This window comes from Neomonachus schauinslandi, chromosome 12 (assembly GCF_002201575.2).
Source record: "Neomonachus schauinslandi chromosome 12, ASM220157v2, whole genome shotgun sequence".
NCBI classification, from domain to species: domain Eukaryota; kingdom Metazoa; phylum Chordata; class Mammalia; order Carnivora; family Phocidae; genus Neomonachus; species Neomonachus schauinslandi.
This window is the reverse complement of record NC_058414.1, coordinates 88,286,953-88,296,627: the sequence shown is the minus strand read 5'-3', so window position 1 is coordinate 88,296,627 and position 9,675 is coordinate 88,286,953. Positions and strand designations below refer to the sequence as shown.

General features: G+C 39.4%; 1 protein-coding gene across 1 annotated transcript in view; it reads left to right on the top strand.

Moving 5' to 3' along the window:
• The first annotated feature begins 892 nt into the window (after positions 1-892).
• The window catches only part of CNOT4 (CCR4-NOT transcription complex subunit 4), a 143,569-nt gene continuing 134,786 nt past the window's right edge, over positions 893-9,675 (top strand). The window contains exon 1 of the mRNA XM_021692767.2: positions 893-1,129. The gene's annotated coding sequence lies outside the window, so the exon portion shown is untranslated. The remainder of the gene's footprint in view (positions 1,130-9,675) is intronic.

Genomic DNA, 9,675 nt, shown 5'->3' with positions numbered 1-9,675 from the left:
TATTGGATGAATGGGCGAAGAATACACGCAATAAGCAAAACTGCGTGCTTCGAGAGCCCCTTTCACCAGAGTCCTAAGAGACAAGCGGGAGTCACCAGGAACTTGATTTTTGTGATTGGGAATTCCTCGGCGCTCGTACGGATTGAGAGTACCTTCTTACATTCTTTAGGATGTACTGATGTGTGGTGGTTTGTGAACTTCATGCACAGAGCTGTACACAGGTAGAACACCAAACTGACTTGCATCAAAGTCCACGTAATCCCAAATTTGTATCATCAGAAACCCGTTTTTGTAAGTGCACGGGTCTATCGTTCTCTTGTGCATCTGTACAGGACAATCTGGGATACTTCTTCACTGGAGATTAACGCTGAGGAGGGGATCAAGGGTGGTGGCTCCGAAATGCGCAAGCAGGGGAAACGACTTAACGCTCACTTTTCGCAAACAGACGCCAATTCAGAATCAAATTCTCATCCTAGATCAAATCCCGCGCTCCTCCTACCGGCAACCTGCCTCTACCCCGCCCCCTTTGATACCTATGGTGGGCGGGGCAGAGAGGAGCCCTTCCCGGCTCCCCCCAAATTGGTTAAGCTCGCCCGAGTTCTGGTATTCCATTTCTGAGCAAACACAGAGGAAACGGAGCAGCCAACGAAGACCGCCGACCAAATGACAGCGGAGCTTCACACGCGGACAGAGAACGAAGCAAAACACGAAGAAAGGCAGTAATCCAGCTGCCACGTGAGGCGGGCGATCCCGTCCGCCCTCCGAGCGAGAACTTCAACTCCCGCCTTGCAGCTGGGCGGTTATCCTCCGTGGACTATAATTCCCAGGGTGCTGCGGGAGCGACCGCCCGCCTCTCCTCCCGCCCCTCCCCCGCCCCTCCCGGCCGGATCGGCGTGCGCCTGCGCACCGGAGGCCGGAGGAGTCTTACCCTAATGTAAGATGGTGGCCCGTCTGGCTGTGGAACCCACCGAAAGCTGAGAGTCTGTCTCTCAGCCGTAAAGGTCGGACTCGCTGAAGCAATCAGGCCCGGTTCTGAAGAGTTTTTTCCCCGACACTCGTTCAGTGGTCTCTTGTGAGGACGCGGCAGCGCGTGGAGTCGGCTAAGGGAAAAGCGAGGCAAGGCAGGCGGGTGAGTCTGTGCGGGGCTGGGCTTAGGGGAAACCCGGGGCTGACCGGCTACGAGAGAGCGGAGGCTTCGCTGGGACTGTGCAGGCCGCACCCCCCTTTCTCCCCACCCCCGCCTCATCTTCACCCTCCTCCTTCTTGGTCTTCCTCCTCCTCCTCTTCTTCCTCCCTCTCCCCTCTACGCCACAGCAGTTACCACCAGGAAAAGGGAGCGGGGCAGAAGGCGGCGCGGCGGCGAGCACCGACTCCTTCGAAAATTTCTTCAATTGGGGAGCCGAGGCGGATTCTCGTCTCCACCTCTCTCCCCTACGTTTCTGTAGGGGAAGAAATCTTGGGTCTCCGTACTCCCTTGTTTCCCCAGCCCTCTCTCCCCTCCCTGACGTCCTTGTCCCCGTAGCCCCCGTCTCCCAAGACCAAAGCCATCCCTTCCACTCTGACCCGAGTTGCTGCTGCTCATCAGTCCCACTACTCGTTGCCCACTCGTCCTGCTGTTTGTTTTTTGCTCCATTGCTACCACTCTGGAGTTAGCCTTTGCCCCCCTCTTGTGCTTGCAATCAGCCCCTACTCTATCTGCCACACTGGCGCTTCTTCGGATTTGCAGTCGTTCCTTTAACCACATCTGTCATTTTAAAGCTGCCCCTTAAGTATCTAGATTATGCTGCTGCTCGTTCTAACCCACCTGTTTCACAGCTTTCTTGGGAATTGTCTGTTCCTTCCGTCTTTTCTATCCAGATTCTTTCAACATACACTTCCAGAAAAAAAGGGATGCCCCGTGTTGGCCCCTGAAAAGTCAAGTTGGGAAGTGAATTGAGTGAGGTAGGATACTCTTAAACGTTATGAGTGAAGATCATTTATTCAGGCTACTCGGGAGAAGAACGTATTCTTTTGGCTTTCAGTGATCTATTTGTGGATGTTTCGCTCTGTTGGGACGTGGGGATTTTTGTGTGGTGGTTTTTTTTTTCTTCTTTTTTTCCCTTCCCTTCTATTTTTGACCGGCTTCTGCCTGCTACTAAGCATTCTACTGAATTACCTTTCCCCGGGACACTTAATGTGAACTCTGATTATACCAACAAATATTAGCCTAGGCATTTCAAAATAAGATAAATCTGGCATACAACCAAATTAATCTGTGAACTCCACAAGAAAATACGACATTTTGATTATCTGCTGGTTATATGTGGGTTACAGATCCTTTCCATATTGAAAATTGATTATTGACTGAGTTATATTGAGGATCGGCTTTATTGATGACATATTTATGGTTCGGGTGGAAATTTCCTTTCCAGCCAATATCAGACTTCGTATTTTTGGATTTGGGAAGTTCTCTCTTTTAACATAAATTGTCTTCTCTCGAAAATTCATTGGGTATGTATGCAAAAGAAAAATGAATTTTTTTTCCCCCAAAAGTAAATCCCCATTTTTTTCCACAGAAAAGAAGGGGGCTGGGAAAAGAAATGACAAAGCTATACTCTTATATGCATTTGTTGGCACTCACTGTCATTATTATCTACATTAAAAAGCAGAAAACTAGGAGCAAGGGGTGGCTGATGATGTCCATTTTTTGATGAAAGCAAAATTGAAATGCCCTGACTAATGGTATGAGGAGCCTGTAATCACACCACTGTGAAATAAAGAATTATCAGAAAAACAAACGGGATTACATAGATCAGATACATACATTTCAACATTTCAAGTTTAAACATAAATAAGACACTGTTGTTATATGTAAAAATGTTAAAAGTCACAGTAGCAATTTCATGCATCAGTATACCTCTTGCAAAAGTAATAATACCTTAAGTGTAAATACAAATACATACAGTTACCCTTTTAATCACTTTTTCACATTGCTGTATTTTGATTTTTATAAATTTTACCTGTAATACTTGAGGAATCTTCATTTGGCATTCTATTTACTTGATTGTGATAAATGGTCTGCTTTATCAAATATAAACCAAGGTTAGAAGAGCTGTTTATAAAATTTCCTTCTTCTTTTAGCCACTTAAGCCCCAATTTGGGGAAACTAACTAAATCCCTACTCTCTGAGACTTGTAAGCAATTTATATAGCAAGCCTTGTCCTGAGTTATAACTTGAGGTTTTTCTTTAAAAAATTACTTGTATTTAGTTTATTAGTAGGAACATGTTTAATACAATTGATCTTCAACTCTCAGTAAAAGTACCTATCATTTTCTTTCGTCATACACTGATGGAGAAGCTCTCCACTTTGTACCTGCAAATAATACCAACACACAGGTTTAGGAAACCCTTAGCAGTCATACTTGGCTGATTTGTAAGCAGTGTGTTCTAGGAGAGGACTGTTCGGCAGAAAAGTGTAAATGATTTTAATACATCTTTTGTAGAGATATTTTAGCTCACTAAATATATTCTCAAGTAATTTTCTTCACTCTATACTTTCCTCTTGCAATCATTAGATTCTTAGTTTCTGCACTTGAAAGTCAAAATGAATTCACTTTGGGATCTTTAGTACATTTGAAGGAGGTATTTAAATTTTTTTGACATTTTGATAGGAAATTGGGAGCTGTAATTTCAGAATATTTTTGTATCATTTAAGTTTTTAGGTATAACTTGAAGAACATTGCAACTTCATACTTCGTGGATTTGGTTTGTTCTTCTTTGTGATAGGTTGGAATACTTTCTGCCAGGTTCAATAGTTGAATTCTTTAGATGAATAGATGATTTCTATAGGAAGGTTTTTGAACATGAATTACTTTAAATTAACTTATTTTAAATTAACTTATTATATAAAATTTGTTTCCATAAAATGGCATAGACAAGTCTTTAATTTTATTAGGATGAGATAGTTATAATCAAATCACAAAATGCAGGAAAAGAAAATTTTGTACTGTCCTTCAGCTTCACTAGCAATAACTTTCAACTCATTGCTTTGTAAAGGAGAGTGTTGCTTAAGGATGAACTTCTTTCATTAGGGGATTTTATTTTAAAAATGATTTTAAATGGCTTAAGAGAATGAAGAAAACATTTTCTCAAGGCTTCCCTTTTCTTCCCTACTCCTGGTTTTAAGATGAAGCTACACTCTTCATTTTACTGTGTGTGTGCACGTGTGTCTTGTATCTGCAAATAATACTCAATTGAATCTATTTCAATTCATGTTATTATTTTTATAGACCATTCAAGTGAAATAGAAAGTTTTAATTTGTTAAAACTTCAGCCTCTGCTGAAAATTCAGTTAGCTTTCTGTCATTAAGTGTAGTACTGTCTTGACGTTTTGTGAAGGAAGATACATTTAGCTCAGTTGGTTCCAAAGAAAAACAGTAGGGAAATAGGTTATAGAGATTTTTCGTGTTCTAGAAATAGTATAACTAGAATGTACCACATACTTTTCTCAAAGGATTTCTTAATCTAAGTGGAGCTTGTAAATGGTTTTTATCCCACTGGAATAGCATGTATTGGACAAAATTTAACACATTCTGAGATTTAAAAAATTTTATGTACTTCAGAGATACTAAGAAAAATCTGCAAATGCCCATTCTTATATATAAAATGTGTCAATATGTCAGTATCCCTGGTATCCTAAAGATAGTTCTAAATATTTTTTTCTTGGAAGTTGAGATTATACAAATTATAAAGATGGCATAATTTACTCAATCATGTAGTGATGCAAGGAAAGAAGATAAGTGGGACTTTTTAATCACATATTTAGTGGTTTTCTGAAAGAACTTTTTTCCAAATTGCTTTTAATCTTATTATGTGGTCTTTATTAGAAAAGAGTGTGTGGTAAATGTTAACTTTTTTAAACGTAATATAATTCAGTGGGTTTTGTCACATTTCTTTTTCATGGTATAATTCTTTTACTTTTTAATCAGAAATTAGTTTATGGAAGAGAAAATTTAAACACTGTTTTGGCCCTTGGATTAGCTTTCCCATAGCAGTTTTTGTTTTTTTTTTCCCATGAGAAGGGGAGAACATAGATGCTACCAAAAAAATGATGATTACTTTTACTTGTTAGAAAAAGTTAATTTTCAATATAGTACAAGTACAAGGGAATTTGAGGATGAGTTTATTTTTCTCCTAAGAACTGTATTTGTGAGGAAGGTTTTGTTCTTACTAAACTCTGTTTATACAAGAGGGTTGTCCTGTTTTAAACTTTAATTGCTTTGGGTGATGAGGAGATGATACGTTGCTATGAGGATAAACCTTGCTATTTGTTTATATGTCTGTCAGATATCGTTTCAAAAACAAATATGTTTTTTTAGTTATGGCAACTAAAGTCTTACCTCTTGAGTGTTTAGAGACAGTATGGGGAGCGAAAATCAAAATAATCATATTGTTTTATTCCTAAAACCAGTCTGGAAAAAAAATAAGTCAAGGCAAAATAAGCAGTGTAATTAGAAGAATAAAATGCCAGCATTTAAAGGTAGCTGGTGTTGCATTCCTGCTTTTGGAAGAAGTTAATGAATGATGTTGTAGGGAAAATACTGATTGAAATTTGAAAAGTAGCTATAGACTGAAATATCAAAGGGGTGGAGCGTTCCTTAGCAGCTACAAACAGATACATTGTCATTAAGCCAAATATCTGAAATTTCTTAACCATGTTTTTCAGTCTTTGGAATAAAGAGGAAGTGCTAATTTTTCTGATTATTTAAGAACCTTCTAATTCATTCCCTGTTGAGGGCAGTAGGTGTCTTCAGATTGTGAGTTTCCAGAAATAATACTGGCTGACTTGTGTTATTGAACATTGATTGTAGCAACTTTTTTTTCCTACCGTTTGTATGCTTATGACTTTTTCCTGATGTTTTTTATTTTTTGAGGTTTGGGTGGACCTTTTTGTGAATGCTGTGATTGAATGAAAATTTGAAATGTAAACAGTATTGCTTTTGGTAGTAAGATTAATTATTCTTTTGATAGAGAACCCCTCCCATTTTGATCCCATTTTTTTCCTTTAAGTGGTTTTTATTCTTAGAATTAGGATGCTGCAACTTCCCTGTCAAATTAGATCTTTCCAGAAATTTTTTTCTTACTCTGAATTGGGACCTAGGTATTTGTTGATGGCTGTGACCAGCATGATGTGAGAGGGATGTAAGTAGTCTGACCTCAGTGGAACAAGGTCTTAATTTCTGGGAATGGTGTCAGATAAGTTAGTATACTAGGGTAGAGCTAGGTTTGAAAGGTGTATTCAGTGTCAGGTTGAATTTGATCTGCTAAACTGTAAGGAGCCATTAGAGTTGGCCAGGAGGCAGGAGATAACATATTAAAGGTGCTTTTTTTTTTTGAAGAAAAATTGCCTTTCAGTAAGGTGCATCATATTTTGGGGTTGACAGTTAAGTTGAATGTGAAAAATTAATGACTAGGCCACTGAGGTAAGGGGCCATGGAGAGAAGTTAGTGTTGAAGTTCTAGAGGATTTGGCAGCTAATTTATTTCATTTTCTCTTCAGTCCCTTACATTCAGAAATAACACCAAGGTTTTAAAGAATCGAGAACTGAAGAAATGTGGGCGATTTATCTCTGATAGTAAACTTCAATTTATTATCCAGGCCTAGCTTTTGGAAGGGAAGTGATGCATGATACTCGATATATAACAACCTTAAAAAAAATTCTGTAGAAAATAGCTACATTATATAGCTTTATATTATATAAATTATATAAATAATTTTAGATATTCTTTCACTAGGGAATGAGAGGACAGTCTTAATTACATGATAGTAAGAGGGGTGCCTGGGTTGCTTGATAGGTTAAGTGTCCTGAGTGTGGAGCCCAGCGCAGGTTCCTTGGGCTCCACACTCAGCGCAGACTCTGCTTGAGATTCTCTCCTCCCTCTGCATCCTTCCCCTATGCTTGAGTGCTCTCTCTCTCTCTCCTCTCTCTCTCAAAAAAAAAAAAGAGTCAAGAAGGAGTATTAGGAAACTTATTTGAACAGCTTATAACCAGTATATATTATTAAATATCTGTAAAGTTTAATAATGACCTGATGAGAGCAGAAGAAATGGCAGAAAATTCTGATGAAGTAGGGCACTAACTATTGTCAGCACCAAGCTCCCTTAAGGATGGATAAGTTTAGGTCAGCAGGCTAGAGAAGAATGTAGGGACATTATTAAATGGAAATGTGTTCTTTGATTTAATTTGTTATACTCTGCTTTGCAAAGGTATTAATAAAAATAGATCTGCCTAAACAGCCATATTTTTATTTGGAATTTTCCTTTTTTTTTTTTTTTTTTAAAGATTTTATTTATTTATTTGTCAGAGAGAGAGCGCACATGAGCAGGGGGAGGGGCAGAGGGAGGAGAAGCAGGCTCCCCGCTGAGCAAAGAGCCGGATGCGGGACTCGATCCCAGATCTCTGGGATCATGACCTGAGCCGAAGGCAGACAGTTAACCAACTGAGCCACGCAGGTGTCCCTATTTGGAATTTTTCTTAAGTTACGAGACCTCTAAAGTTCTTTTCTTGTTTTGTTGACTCTTCATTAAACCAACTTTTTCATCCGTTTTGTATTTCTGGAAAATTTTGCATTTGTTTTGTGAAGGAAAATTTTACATTTTGTCTTAAAGCAGGAGAGGGGGAAGTAGATATGCTTCTGGCTTTGTAAATAATCAATGAATAATACTGTACTGCCATTTATTCACTTACTGCTTCCTTCAATATCACATGTATTCCTTCTCTGCAGTATATAGCATGTGGATCTTAAGGATTCTCACAGAGTCTGAAAACACCTCAAGCTGAGGGTGCTTGCAACAACTTCAAAATTAATCTTTATTCACCAATCATTTTTGGTCCTGGTATTATAAAAGGTATGACCTACCATAATGCCATGGACCCTTCAGGTACTTAGGAAATATTGATAAGGATACGGATGATGATGCAACATAGTACATTATTGGGACATGTCTGTTTTTCCTTAACATTCCCTCCATCCTACGACCTCCTCACTCCTGGTAACATGACAGAGCTATTTTTGACATTTTTTACTTCTTTATATAGCTGGTCATGTGTGCTTTCTAATATGGTCAATAGAATGGAAAGCTGTTGCCTTCTTGAGGGTTTAACAGGGGCTTTAATATGTTAATTTTGGATTTAAGATTGAGTTGAGATCCCTTCATGCAGGAAAATCTTGAGAAGGATTGTATATTTTTCTAATTGCCACCAGTGTATGTGGGAGGGAAGTAAGTATCAAGTACACAGTATAGGAGAACCTTAGTATTTGAGAATATCTCAAGTGGTAGCTGCCAATCCATTCTTTTCCCAAGAAATTTTAATTTAGTCCCTTGGAGTATGGAGCCATTTATAAAGGTCACAGTGGGTGGTAGTGGGGAGAAAATGGTTCCCTGCTCCAAAAAAATCTATCTCAATTTTAATAACTTAAATAAATCTCAAATTATTAATAGTTTGCTTTTTTTTTTTTCATTCATGCAATTCTTGGGAAGGAGCTGACTTTGTGTGAGTGGCTTTGGGGTTGCTTTGGGCGGCCAGGCGGGTAGGTATATTGTAAACCCAGGAAAGGGGAGGGGAGGCAGAAAATAAAGTGAGAAGACTTCAGATTCTAGCAATGGCAGCTCTGCATTTTTGACTAAAGCATTGTCCAGCTCCTTTGCTGCCTTTGGTTACATACTTCAGGGTTTTTTTGTTTGTTTGTTTTTTAAGGTTTATTTACTTTAGAGAGATAGAATGGGTATGGTGGGAAGGGGAAGAGGGAGAGAGAATCCCAAACAGGCTCCACACCCAGCACAGAGCCTGACATGGGGCTCAGTATCGTGACCGTGAGATCAGGACCTGAGCTGAAAGCAAGAGTTGGGATGCTTAACTGACTATGCCCCCCAGGCACTTCAGGGTCTTTTTTTCTAAGTTAGACTGTTAGTACGAGTTGGGAAGGCTACAAACTTTAGCCTTTTCCAAATCAAACTAGTGTCCTTGTCCAGCCTTGTGCATTTTAACCTCTACAGCTCAAAGCCTGACAGATTTGTCTTTTCTCTGCCAGAAGGAAAGGGGAAACAGGAAAGAGAAGAAAACGATAGGTATGATACTTCTCATCTGCTTATATGTTAGTGATGTATTATTCTAAGACTGTTCTATGGAAAATCCTCTGCCTTTTATTTTTATGTATTCAGTTATAAAATAGCTTTATGAATTTACCAAGTGAGTCCTTAGGAACCTTTTAAAAGGTCTTTTGAGGGGCACCTGGGTGGCTCAGTTGTTAAGCGTCTGCCTTTAGCTCAGGTCATGATCTCAGGGTCCTGGGATCGAGCCCCGCATCGGGCTCCCTGCTCTGCGTGAGGCCTGCTTCTCCCTCTCCCACTCCCCCTGCTTGTGTTCCCTCTCTCGCTGTGTCTCTCTCTGTCAAATAAATAAATAAAATCTTTAAAAGAAGAAAAAAAAGGTCCTTAGGTAGCCATGGAATTAGTGATAGGTTGAAGAGTACCTATATAAGTTGATGCTTGGTGGGACTTTTTTGAGATTTCTTGCTGCTACTAAAATCTTCCCTGTCATACTGGACACAGTCCTAGATGTGAGTTTTGCTTCCAAAAAGTAAAGCTAGGAATCTCTTTTTAAGGTAGCTACCTTCCCTGCATTGTATTCAAGT